This window comes from Rhea americana, unplaced genomic scaffold (genome assembly GCF_003343005.1).
Source record: "Rhea americana isolate MKP2758 unplaced genomic scaffold, rheAme1 scaffold_51, whole genome shotgun sequence".
Lineage (NCBI taxonomy): Eukaryota > Metazoa > Chordata > Aves > Rheiformes > Rheidae > Rhea > Rhea americana.
Window position 1 is genome coordinate 3256677 of NW_028186657.1, and position 13323 is coordinate 3269999.

At 58.5% G+C, this 13323-nt stretch overlaps 1 long non-coding RNA gene across 1 annotated transcript; it reads right to left on the reverse strand.

The window, feature by feature from the left end:
• Nucleotides 1–10449: 10449 nt before the first annotated feature.
• LOC146588495 (uncharacterized) lies at nt 10450–12751 on the reverse strand. Its single transcript, XR_014897412.1, has 2 exons — nt 12552–12751; nt 10450–10825 (listed from the first exon to the last, which is right to left on the reverse strand). It is a non-coding gene; the product is annotated as an uncharacterized LOC146588495 (long non-coding RNA).
• Nucleotides 12752–13323: the final 572 nt, after the last annotated feature.

Below are 13323 nucleotides of genomic sequence, written 5' to 3' on the forward strand. Positions count from 1 at the left end.
GAGGATTTGATTTGTTCTTCTTTCTTTGCAGATTAACAGACGCAGCTTTGAGCGAGGGATTTAGCGATTACGGCGACTCAGTTGCCCRGGGGGAGCGTGTTTGAGCCATCGCTCGCTCGGCGGCGCGGCGGGGCCGAGGCGGGTGGCAGGCGGGGTGGGCACGGCTGCGTGGCACGCGCCTGCACCCTCGCCCCAGCCCGGGCTTCGGCCCCAGGAGAGCTCGGCTCTGCCCGCCGGTTAGACGCCGGGGTGCAGCGGCGCAGGGCGGCGGCGGGCGCCTTCCCCGAACCCCGCTTCGCCAGGGCTCGGCGCGGGTGCGCTGCAGCGCTGCTCTTTCCATTTCTGTGCCACAGGAGGTGGCGCCTGCCGTCGACTTAAAGGAATAAACGATGCATAAAAATATTTGATCAATTAAGCCAAACGATTTGGCAAGCACGAGCTCCCGCTACACCCATGCTCATACAACCGCCTCATTATCCAGCACTAAATCAAGCTGTCACCGCTTTTTTTGGCTCGAGGAGGGAAAGGGCGGGAGGGAGCCGGTTTCCAGCATTCACCTCCAAAACAGACAAACTCTCCCAAAGCCTGGAGCTGGGCAGTGAGTCACGGCGAGCATCCCCCCGCCTGCCTTCCCCCGCCGCCCCCTCGCTGCTCGCTCGCTCGCGGACGGAGGCGAGCTGCCTGCGTTGCGGCTCCTCATTAATTTGATGAGGGAGCAGAGAGATGACTTCAGCAGCTGGAGCACAGCGAGGAGCTGCTAGGGCAGGCCCTACGCTTGCACCGCGTTAGTTCATGGTTGCGGCTGCATTAGCTGGGAACTGGCCCGTGCACGCTTGTGGACACCTGCCTTCCCGCAGCTCCGCACGGGGCCTGCGAGGCTCCAGCGTTTTCCCCAGGGAGCCCTGCCCGTGCTGTGACGATCGAGCGAGAAGGGATAGTGGCCTTGGTGCATCCCCAAAAAGACACGGATCCGCAGCATAACAAGGGCTTGCACAAGCCCTGGCGGGACCTTGTAGCCAGCAGACCCAGGCGCTGGGGTTTGTGCAGATTCTCTGGTGTCTAATAAAGGTTGGATTTGCACCACATTTGTTCCTAGGCAGGAGTGTTTCTGGTGACCTACCCGCACAAAATTTTGATTGAGTTGATGAGAATCAGGGAGATATCTATTCTCCATTAAATTCAGCTGCTGTTGGCGGATTGATCCAGATGTTAAAGGAAGAGAGATACCAACGGACACACCTGCACAGCATTATCAGGCCAGTCTCTTCTTGCTAGCAAACCATGAGAAAATTGCACCAAAAGGCCCTTGATATGAACAGAGTAGGGGTCTGGGGTGGGGGCGGTGTGAACCTCAGATACTGGACATGGAGACCTTCCTGTTCATTAGTCAAAATCCATCCCACCAAGAGCCTCAGCATTTAGGAGAGCCTGGAGGCATGGTCCAAGGGCCTATTCATTTGCATCCGGTGGAAAACAGYGTAAAGGCAGCAGGACCAGGAGCATGAGCATCTCCCTCCCCAGCCTGTAGGGAAGCCTCTCTCCYGGAGTGGGATTTGCTCAGCCTCTCTGGMGCAAGCCTCTCCTCTTCCTCCTCTCCCTCCTYGGCTGCGCCCTGGCTGTTGTGCAAGGCAGGGYAGCCTCCAAGTCTCCAAAGACCAAGTCTGCTAAATGAATTTGGGTGCAGACCCATCTGTTTGCTCTGCTGGGAAAGCAAAACAGCCACAAACTCATCTGTTTAATGGAGCAGAGCCAGGGAGCCAGAGCAAGCCAGCTGCACGGCCCTCTCTGCAGCCCAGCCCAGGGAGCTAAGTGCCAATGATTTTCAGGCACCCCTGCTTCACATTTTAACCACCTCCTGTTGCTTTTGCCATTCAGTTCTACCCAAGTCTGGCAAGAGTCCTTGGAGGACAAGAAAATCCTTCCAATTAGAGCCAAGAAAGCATTAGCTCCGTGTGTCACTTGTTGTAGCCTGCGCAGGGGCATCCCGCGCTGCAGCAGGCCACAGCAGCGGGCCCTGCACCCTGACTCTGGTGGTGGCGAGTGGGAGTTTTGGAGAGAGGGTAAGAGAAGGGCTAGGAGAAGCATGCACTCGCATCCGCAGTGTGTCCCGCCACCTCTCTCTCCCACCTCTAAAACSTCCTGGCTCCTGTGTCATCCTGCTCACCACCATCTCCCTCCTACCCTCTCTGCATAGTTCACAGGAAAAACATTTTGCAGCCAAAGCACTTTCGCCCCACAATCCCCGTGAGCTGGAAGAACTTCAAGGAGAAACCTCTCAAGGAGAAGAAGAGAGGACTGCATGCTATAATCGTATACTCCTGCATACAGAGCTGCTCCGGCTGGAGTCTGCCAAAAACGCGGTGTTTTCTCCTGCTGGCATGACCCCAGCTGGGCAGGGAAGGGACACCCGCGGCTCGGCGAGCGGGCTGGGATCCCGCTATTGCTCTGCTCTCCCTGGACGGTGCCTGGTTCCTGGGATCTGTCACGCTGCTGACGGCCGCCGGCAGATTGCTACACCAGCAATGGGTAGCTCGTGCTGGAGTGACAGCTTGCTTGGGTGGTGTGTTCAATCCACACTGTTTTGTTTCAGAGCCTTTTTAACGCTGTCAAAACATAAGACACTCCTGCTGCTTTCACAGYCTTGCTAATTGGCTACAAAGAGCAGATTTATGTTAAAATTGCAGCTACTTTTGAACTTCAGACTTGTCTTTAAAATCCAGTTTCTACAAGGTTTTTTTCCCTTCTTCCAGGCACAGCTCTTCCCCAGCTCACGGAGCTGAGCCACAGCACAGACACCAAGCCGCGCTCTCAGCCGGCCTTGGAGAAACGGAGGGCAAGTTACACACCCCCTCAGCTTTCCACGCGGGCTTTTTTTTACTTCCGTCCCTGTGCGTAGAAAACGTACACCAAAGAGGAGGGTCATGACTGAAACCCCGGGGAAGAGCAGCTCTGTAATTCCTGGGGCTGGGGTTCGGAGGCGACGGCGGTCGGCGAGCTGGCGTGAGGGCGCGCTGGGCCAAACCGTCTCCTCGAAGAAATGCGGGCTGGGCGCCCGCAGGGCAGGGAAAGCCTGCCCGAGGCGGGGTGGTGGMGCTGTGCAGCGAACCCCCTTGCTCCGCGGCGGCCCCGCGCGTGGCCTTCGCTGTGCTGGCCTCGGGGGCTCTCCCCGCTCACTGCCCCGGGCGATGCTTGTCGCCCCCATGACCTGCTCTGATTGAGTTTGTGCCGGATCAGGCGACGCACGTTGAGTGAAGCACCTACATGATTCACCGAAATAGCTGCGGTCTCTCCGTGTCTGCCACCCACGTCCCATCTAAGCCACCTCTGCAATTCGCTTTTGTCTGTTTTCCAGCTCTGCTTGTGCTTYGCCACGGAGCTGGAAGCACGAGCCTGCCCGGTGGCGTTTCCACACACCAGGCCGAACAAGAGCCCCAGAAAAGCCAGACTCTCCAGCAGCCTCCGGGGAAGGGCTGGCGAGCTGACACTTCTGCAGGCTCAACCCGCGAGCCCGTCCAGCCAGACCGTGAAAATCGGGTTACGGCACTGSCCAGAGCCCGTGCCCAGGGCTGAGGAGAGGCGCCGAGGACGCCGAGTGCCCGGGAACGCGGGTGATGCCGGGGCCGCCGCGACGGGAGCGGCCTGCGAGCGGGGAGGAGGGTGCCCCGCGGACGGCGCCCGCGCCAGCACGCGCAGCCCCGAGCTCTCGTCCCGGCTGCAGGACCCGGCGACGCAGCCGGGGCTGCGAGGAGCGGCCGGCCGGCGCCGGCTCGCCTCCCCAGACGGATCTCTTGCGGAGAGACCGCAGAAGAGRCTGATCGGGAGTCCTCAAAGGCTGGAGGACCACTCAGCTCCGCTAGCTGTCRTTAACTTGCGGAAATAATTTTCATTGACTCACGAAATCTGGATCTTGGGCTCCAAGAAAAGCTTTACGAGCGTGAAAATCACCTGATTTTCCCTGGCCTCACTGGGCGGCGGGTGCCCCACGGCCAGGCAGCCTCCGCGCCGCCGGCGGGGCCGGGCCGGGCGAGGGGTCGGGCACCGCAGGCTCCGCGTCCCCCCTGCGCGAGCCCGGGGACCCCGGCGGCGGCCGGAGCCGGGGAGGCGCCGGCTGCCAGGCCCCGGCGGGGGGAAGAAGCTGAACTCACGTGAAAAGCAGCGTTTGGGGCAACAACTCGGCGTTTCTACCTGACTTGGTAGTTTCAGACCATAGATGGAAATTTCTAAGAGAAGCTTCTCATAAATAACCTGTTTGGTGGGTTTTCTCTTTTTCCCTGACACGTTACGATGGAAAATTGCACCCTGTGTTTCCAAAAGCCAAATAAAATCCCAGGCAGGCCCTGGCAAGCTGACGTGCAGCTGAAGCAAGCTCCACTCCAGCTTGCTGCTCGGCTTTGAAAAGATCATTGAACCCAAGAACGGCGTTTTGCTGAGCGCAATTTGTACCTTTTCCCTGGCTAACTTGGCTGCGCAATGCCTTTCGCATCCTGGTTCACCGTTGCCCCCATTCCAGTTTTATTTAACCAATTTACCAATTTAACCCATTAGAAATCAGTGGATTTCAACTGTTAAAAAGCACAAGGGAATCGGTAGTGAGAGAAATGCGAAGGCTTTTTTTGATACAAGCCTCTAATAGAAATGCAAAAAGAAGAAGACATTTTCTTGCCAAAATTTACTGTGTTATTTCCCTGCACTGTTAGGCCCAGAAAATCTTCTCTAAAAGCTCCCTCCCTTCTGCAAGCCCAGGAAAAACACATCAAATACTATGGGAAAAACACCTGGCAGCACGTTATGCAGCAGGTCTGTATCCGAAACCACATTCTCTGTCCGTGCTCGGTCCCAGCAAAGCCGGGATAAAGTGTCACCGTCGTGTCCCCGCTGCCGACCTGGCTGTGCACCAGCCCCCGCGCTGCAGCCCCCCGGGCGCCGGGGAAGAGCCGAGCCACCCCGTGCCACCGGGGTGTCCCCGCTGCCGCCTCCCTCTCCTCCCGCCTGGGCTGTGCCCTTGGATGGGGACAGTGGCTCAGGACTCGCCGGGGTCCGCGGGGGGCACGCGGCTTCCTCTGCGGGCACGTGCTCATCAGTTCCCATTTTAATTACACAGGAGTCAAAAGCTGCTGCAGCGGCTGGGTAATTCTGCACAGCACAAAGGAAGTCGTGCTCATTACTGTGCAGTGTGGCAGCGTTTTGCTTTTTGTTTTTGTTTTTTTTTTTTGTTGTTGTTTTGTTTTTTTGGCATAATAAAGGTAAAGTGACACTAGGGACATGTGTCTTTTACAGCCAGACGTCCGCTGCCTGCAGGTTTGGAGAACTGTGCGCGGGAGGGCAGGCGAGTGCGGGAAGGCAGGCAAAATAAACAGATAAATCCCTGGAACATATGGCTCGCGCTCTGTATGAGGCACCCCACTTAATGAAAGTTTAGGATGGAAAAGCCAAATAAAGTTGATAATCTGCCCAGGGAGGGTGATTCAGACAAAGGAAGCACATTACAAGGGGGTGACTGACTTACAGTTTTCTTCTATTTGCAGTTTTATGACTAATTCAGTTATTCTTGCGAATATAATTCATTACCGTGCTATCATTCCCAGAAGTGAAAATCAAAGGTTTATCAACCAGCAAGCACRAAATACTGCCCCGACGCACAGCTCRGTGCCGGAATAAAGCCGCGACCCCGTGGGGCTCGCGGACAGGGTTGTCCCCGTCGCCGGGCTGGAGCGGCCGGCCGCCAGCCCCGCGTCCCACCCGGCCGCGGGCAGCGGGGAGCAGCTCGAAGCARAGCTGCCCAAGGGGGCTGAGTCACTCCGCGTTTGCCGCGGGGACCCAGCGGGCTCACGCGCCCGGGGGGGCGGGCAGAGGCCGAGAGGCATCACGAGGGGGTTGAGGCTGCCCCTAACGCCCGGCCGCACAGAAAGGCACCGGTGGGGCTGGGAAGTGAGCGAGCATCAACTGGAGCGGGAGAGGATGAACCAGGGAAGGGCGGTATTCTGATTAACGGCTTCGGCTGCAAGAAATGGGCTAGAACAGGTTTCCATCCAGCCTAAAAAGCGGTCAATGAAGGAAGGAAGTGTAGTTCAGGTTGTTACTCCTTGGACGCCGGGTCGTGCAGGCTGTGTTCAACACACACGCAGCGAGGGTTTGCCGGCTGCCGCCGAAGCCCAGCCCCAGCGAGCGTCTGGCATCCGATCCGGGAGCACGACGGCACATCCCTCCTCCCTCCTCATCCCGAGCACTTCCAGGCTTTTGCGCTCCCACGGGCCRGCCCCGGCTGCGGAAAACAAGACGAACCTCTCGCAGCCTCCCCTGCTCCCCCTTCCAACGACTTTTTTTCCGAAGTGACACGCTTTGCCTTCCCCTGTCCGGCTCCCCGACGCAGCCTCGGCCCGAAGACCTCTCTTCCAGTGCGATTCCAGCTCCTGCAGAAGCCTCGGGAGCTCTTCTGGGCCAGACCAAGGGCCTTCAGCCCAGTCCCCGGCTCTGACCCTGGCCAAGAGCAGGAGTCATGGAGAGGGCAGCAGGGACAGGGCGGACCTGCAGGGACCCTTCCCCAGGAAACTCTCCCAGCTTCCTCCCGTCTGCGGCGCAGGGGCTGGCTTTGTGATTAACAGCTCCTGATGGATTTTCTTTTTCTTCCTAGCATYTGTCTAATCATTTTCTGAGCCCTTGTGAAGCTTGGGCGTTTGCAGCACCTAATAGCAAGAAGCCTCTGGTCGGACTGCACGCCGCAGGAGGAAGCTTCTCCTCTGGCTTGTTGGCTGTTAACGTTTTAATCCATGACTCTGTTATCTAGCCAGATATCAGGATGAGAAATATGAACACAGAGGAAAATCATTTACTCTTAATCACTGCATAGTGCAACACTGCGAGCAGAGAACCTGAAGTCTGAATTGCTCAAAGGGAAATAAAACTCTGTCCTCAGCTGCGTTATCAGAGCCCATCCTCAGCCCCGGCTCCCTCCAGCACCCTGGAAGCGACACATCCCACAACAGCTGACAGCAAGCAGCCAGGATGAGCAGCAATAGCTGTTCAACAGCTTTAGTCCTCAAAAACCCCGCTCAAACAAACGTGTCCACTGCATCGGAGCGAGCTGAACCGCTGCCCACRTTCAAAGCGGAGCACGTGTCAAGTGCTCTGCGGGGAGGGGGCGGTTTGGGGAAGCCGAGAGCTGAGATCGGGAGATATGCGTCAACTCTAACCRCGGCACCTCCTGCCGTGCCGGGCTGGCGGCGGCCGGGGCGATGCACCGCGCTGGGGCTCCCGCCTGCCGCGCCGGCAGGCTTCAGCAAGCGCTTCGTGCGCCAAGAGGTGCCAGCTGGATGTGAGCAAAGCAAATCCCATCAGCTGCAAACGGCACGAGGGGAAGGTGTATCAGCTACAGCAATAACCACGYGTTTTCCCTGCCAGAGGCTGGGGACAGGGCGTTTCGGGGCCTTGAAAGCRCCCGGCGAGGACACAGCTCCGGATTCGGCGGCTGGAACGCATGCAGCCGAGCGACTTCAGCATCRCGGTTACTTATGATGAGCAATAAAACTCCAGCTGGGGATGAAGGTCCCAGCGCCCGCCAATTAGTCCTGGCGTCCTGCAGACTGGTGTAATGGGATTATCGAGCCAGTGCTATTGTGCACGAGCAGCGTCCGGGGAACCTCAGCACTGTGCTGCTGCCGAGCTGATTAGAGCAACGTGCACAAACATCACACGCTGGGGAAACCCGCGGAGGGGAGCAGGGCTGGGAACCGAGACGCCCGCTGGCCTTTCCCACAAAAAACAACCACTTTTTCTCACATCCTAGGTGAAGCATTCATCATGCCAAAAGTRTTGCTTTCAGTTGGCATGTAAGCAAAAAAGCTAGACTGAAGAAGTGACCAGGAATTTGCCRTTTCAAAGAAAAATGAAATCCTTTACTCCCTTAAAAGAAAAAAAATCCCCAAAGAAGCCTGCATCAGCCCCCAGCTGGGAATATCTGAAAGGAAGCGCTGAAGCCAGAAGCTGTTTGCTTGGCCGTCTTGCTGTACCGGCAGGTAGTTGCGGCTCAGAGCTCTCTCCCGTGCAGCCCTGCCGAGACTGCAGGTTTCAAAGTACCGTGGCGAAGGCAGGGAGAACCGATTCAGCCCGTCAGAGGAGCCGTCCCCCGCTTCCCCCGCGAGCCTGGGAAGCAGCCTGCCCAGGGCAGAGCCCCGCAGCTGCGRTGGGCTCACAGCCTGGTTAGGAAATTGAATCTGAGGCCATTTATTAGGCAACGAAGGGGCAGCCTAGGTGGAGGGAGGAGGGGTTCTAGGTTCTGGGTTGGGCCTGCGGGAAGCATTACCAGGGCATGGTTTATCGGGATGAAAAACCACTTGATTATAGGGCAGCATTTAGCGCCTGTGGCTGCAGGAGAGGAAATGCTGCTTCCCAGTTCCCCGTCCGGCAGAGCTGGGACTCGGAGCACGGTCCGGGGAGCAGTCGCTGTGCTGACGGTCTGGCGGGGCTGCTCCGCACTGCAGCGTCGCAGAGCTGCCGGGAAGGCGAGGGAGGCGGCGGGGCTCCCGGCAGGAGCCGTGCCGAGCCGTGCCGAGCCGGGGGCTGCGCCCCRCCTGCAGCAGTGAGGACGGTGCCGAGGCCGGGCGACGCTGCCCGGATCGGCTCAGCGAGCGTCCCGCTGCCGGAGCAAGGCTGCTCTGTCCYGGGCCGGCTGCGGCCGTTCGTTCCAGCGCCTCCTGCCAATCCCGGGCGGAWCCCTCGGCTCCCGGGAAGGTCGGACGCGGCAGGCCCGGGGCTGACGAGCTGTTTAACCTTCAGCCGGCTCAGGCAAGGTGACCGGCACGGCTCTGCCCGGGAGATCCCAAACGCAGGACGGCAGGCTGACSGCGCAGCTCGTTTACTACGCGAGGACGGCGAGGGGCGAGCGGCGGCTCGTGCGACCTGGGTCCAGCCCCCGGCGCCCGTAGCTGCTCCGGATACCGAAATGCAGCCGCCTCCTGCCCTATTTGTTCAGATCCCGGGCTCTGTGGGGTCTTCCCCGGTCTCTGTATCCGCTTCCACCCGCTGATGGCACGGCCGCCCACCGCAGCCTGCCATAGGTTGTGTTAATTTTTTGTCGTCGGTCGCTTGTGAGCTGGAGGCTTGGAAATGCTGGTTGCTCGCCTTTCTCAAGAAACGGAGCAGCCCGGTACCGGCGATAAAGCCCAGCACGCGCCTGAACGGAGCGTTACCCGTCAGCACGCTCCAGGCAGGCACCACGCGGCATCGCCRAGCAGAGCGCCGGTCCGACGGAGCCACAACGTTAGAGATCAGGTTTCCTCAGTAAGACACAAGCTGTTGGGAAAAAAGAGCAAACATGCAGAAAAAAAAAAAAATCAGAGGGAGCCTGTGAGCACATATGGATGAAAGGAAAAGCAGTTTTGGGTTTCTAGCTGTGCTGTCTTGAGTGTCCTATTAAATTTGCAAGCCAACTGGAGGTGGAGAGATTCAGAGCAGAGCCGTTTCGCAGCCGTGCAGTGGGAATCGCTCTTGGCCCTGCAGTGAAGTTTGGCAGATGACTTTTTCGTCTTCAGCTTTGCACCAAGCGCACCGGGTCGGGCTGAGCTGGGGCGCAGGATCCCGCGGTCCCAGGCAGAGCAGCCTCTATTCCCGCAGGATCCTTACTGTTCCCATAGAACCACTACAGAAATACAGCAGCACTTCGCCCCCCCCCCCCCCGTATGTAAATATATTTTTAAGGAATGAAGGGGACTTCCCAGGAGGGAAACGGAGCAGCCTGGTGCCGGCGATAAAGCCCAGCACGCGCCTGAACGGAGCGTTACCCGTCAGCACGCTCCAGGCAGGCACCGTGTGGCATCGCCGAGTAAGACAAAAAAAGGAGGCATTTCTAGCAGATCAGGCCGCTGCAGYGTGGAAAGCCTTTCCCACAGCAGGAGCCCTCCTCCCGCCTGCCCCCAGCCGCCCGGACACGGCAGAGCCGAATCGGTAAGTCCTGCCCTCCGGCGAAAGGAGAAACCGTTCGCTGGGTAGCGTAAAAGTTTCAGCAGGGTATTTCACATGTGTAAACGTCCTGTCCGCTCCCACGGACTTGCTGCTAATTCCAGGGATTCCCATGCACAGCTGAGTCCACCCGTGCTCCGCGAGCTCCTAAAGCCCGCGGGCCGGGCTGCGAGCCGCTCGGCCCCGCGCACGGCGGCCGCGGTGCCGCTCCGCCGCGCGCCTCTCCCTCCCGCGAGCAGATATCCCGGCGGGGGGTGAGCTCAGGGCACGCTGCCCTCCAGGGCCACCCCGGGGCAAAGGGCCGCTAAAACCCACCCCGGGGCCACAAGTGGCCTCAGTGGGCTGGGGAATATTTCCTCAAGGAACTGGGCACCACTGGGGCCTCAGTGTCCGGGCGCTGAGAGCGAGCTGTTTCCATGCTTTTCTTTATTTTCAGCTTCTTTCCTTTGGGAGAAACCTATAAAATGTAAGTAAAACGAAAACAGTGCTGCTGACTTCCTTTCAAAGTGATTTGAGATTCCCTGGTGAAACACACAGCTTATATCCACAAGGCACTATTCCYGCCTCGGCGAAGCCCCCCTCCCCGAAACTGCAAGCAGCCAGCCCAGTGTGCTGCCACCTCAGTACATTCGGACACGAGACGAGAGGCCCTGGGTTGCTTTCCTGCAGGCAAATAGGTCTGACTTCTCTCTTGCTTTGGAAGAACTCAGGCAGTGCGAGAMAAGGGGCTGGGATTTCACCAGCGCCGGGCGCAGCAGCGAGCGTCGCGGGTAAAGCGCGGCCGAGGCCGTTCCCGCGCSGAGCCGTGCGTCAGCTCATCTGCCGCCGGAGCCGCGCCAGGACGAGCCAGGCAGCGCGACCAAAACCCAAGCTGTTAAGCGGGGAGAAATGATATCAGCAAAATGGCCCTTCAAGCTTTGGAAGAGAAAATGCACTTGGCAGGAGGAAATAACAGAGAGAAGCAGCAGAGGATCTCCCTGCTCCGACTGGGGTCTGCAAGCAGCAGTCAAATAAATTTGGGGCAAGGACGGGCGTTACAAGCAGAGCTGCAGATGTTGGCAGAAGGTATCTTCAGTGGAGGCTTCAAACTCAGAGCTCGTCTTTCCCAAGCTTCTGATGGGCTCAGGCTGTCCAGGTGTCTCTAGCTCTCATCCAAGGGGCTGAGAGCAGCCGCAGCACTGCGCGGTGCAGAGGCAGGACCAGCGCCCATCCTCAGGAGCCCGTGGTCAGAACAAGCAAAAGGTGCCAGAAAGGAATCAAAGCTCAGAAAAATGCAGTGAATTTAAAGCCAAGTGGGAATTTCCTATGAGAACAATTTGCCACACTCCAAAAAATTAAAAATTTTGCTTTGGGGCAATTTCAAGTYTGATGAAATATTATGAGTTTTCCCAGGAGAAATGACAGGAGAACTRGAGACACTTATCTAGTCCAACCTCTGCCTTCAGAGACAAACCAGTGTTAATGGGCGCTGCTTGAGCAACCACGGGTCGAGCTGAGAAGCTCCATCCCGGTTCTTCTAAAGCTGTTTATTTCCCCCTCTCTGAAAATCCCTTCCCATGAAAAATATCTCATTTTGATGGRTTTCAGTGCATCAACTCAGGTCAAAAAAATGCTTCAAAACCACAAACCTGAGTAAGGAATGGGATTTCTCCAGCTGGCAGCAGCCAACTCACAACAACAAAACCTGTGCTCTCTCCTGCCGTGCCCTGCCCAGCCTCGCCCCAGCATTACCAGTTTAGCTAGCTGCTGTCCCTGGTGTACATGGCCCAGCTCCATGAGGATAAACCATCAGCGCCTTCTTCCCACACAGGGACGTGGTGAGGGTGAAACCCACGGCCGGTCCTGGCTCCCAGGGCCGTGGACCCGCCGCGCGCCGGTGGCTGGACCGCGGTTTCCTCCGAGCCTAGGAGTCAGGTGGATTATTTTTTCTCAAGGTTTTGTGCCCAGCAGAGATTAAAGCTCTGAAGAGGGCACCGGGGGAGGGGGGGGATTCACACCTGCCTTGGCCACTGCACCGTGTCTTTTAGCTAAGGGAAGAAAACAGGGAAAAAGGAGCCCAAAGGGAAATGCATCGTCCTCCGCCGAGCCTCGACGTGCGGCGTCGCGGGCTGCGTTCACAGCGGTGTCTCCCCAGTATCAATTCACAACCTGCTTTTTCCAGTTTAGCACTAGTTTTCCCGAAGGAGTTTGGCTCCCGGCGTGACCCCGTTACGGGACCTGGCTCTGCTCGGCTGCGGCGCGGGGCCGCAGCGCTCCCGCGGGAGCGGAGCGGGCTGGGAGCCGTGCGGCCGACGTGCGCGGTGGGAGTAAGGCACCGGGGCGGCTCGGGCATGGAAACCTCAGAATAAATTTTCCTTGATTAGGGACATCTCTGAAAAACGGTAAAAGGCGGCCTGTGTGGTTTTTTCCCCAAAGAAAGGCAGCAGCCCTGGGCAGAGYGGCGTGTGTTGGGGTGACCTTTAGCAGTGCTGCCTGGTTTCCCTCCGCGGGTCCCTCTCCTTTCACCCCCTGCCCAGCCAAACCTGCCCTCATCCACGCCAAAAATCCCCCCCCCAGCCCCGGCACGGAGCCGGGGGGCATCCGGGGCTTGGTCTTACCTTGCACGCAGGGCAGGGGGGAGCTGGCAGGAGGCTTCGGAGGGGTGACACTGCCGCAGTGGAGTCTGCCGTCCTTTTGTGTCGCCCGATTTCTGTCYTCTGCCGAGCTATCAGCTGCCGACGTCAAATCAGTGCTGCTGGTCCACTGCGCGGCCCTTATCTGCGCCTCCCAGGCCGGAAGGCGCTTCGGGATGATTATCGTTCCCCACTGCTCCTGAAATGAAATCGRCCCTCCCGGAGCGCTAAAAGGGAACCGAGAAATTGTTTGCCTGGATTTGCATGAAGAGCCTTGGAGACGCAGTGAGATGCTCGTTTCCCTCCCCTGCCACTTCCCGCCCCGAGCCCTGCGCCTCCGCTCTCCCGGCGGCTGCCAGCCGCGATGCGGCTCTGCGGCGGAGCGGGGCCGGCACGGCCCCGTGCCCCTGCTTGCCCTCTGCTCGCCCCTTCCTCCGGGCGCGGGAGACGAGGTGGCCCCAGCGGCAGCTCTGCCGCGGCCGCTCGGGCAGGCAGAAAGCCGGGGTGGGAGAGGGGGGCGAGCTTTCAGGGTCTAAGAGAGGGGGCAAAAGCCAAGCTACAGCTGAAAAAAGGAACCATTAAAATCCTTGTGGTTCGGCACTGGCATGAAAGCAGCAAATGTAACGGAAAAAAATGTTTGTATAGTGAAGGAGKACTAGATAGCGACTGTTACCGCATAGAAGACGCCAGGTGTGAAGAATGCATAAAGCGCGAGAAAAATACTGGGGAAAATCCGCGACTGGAAGGGCTAAGAACA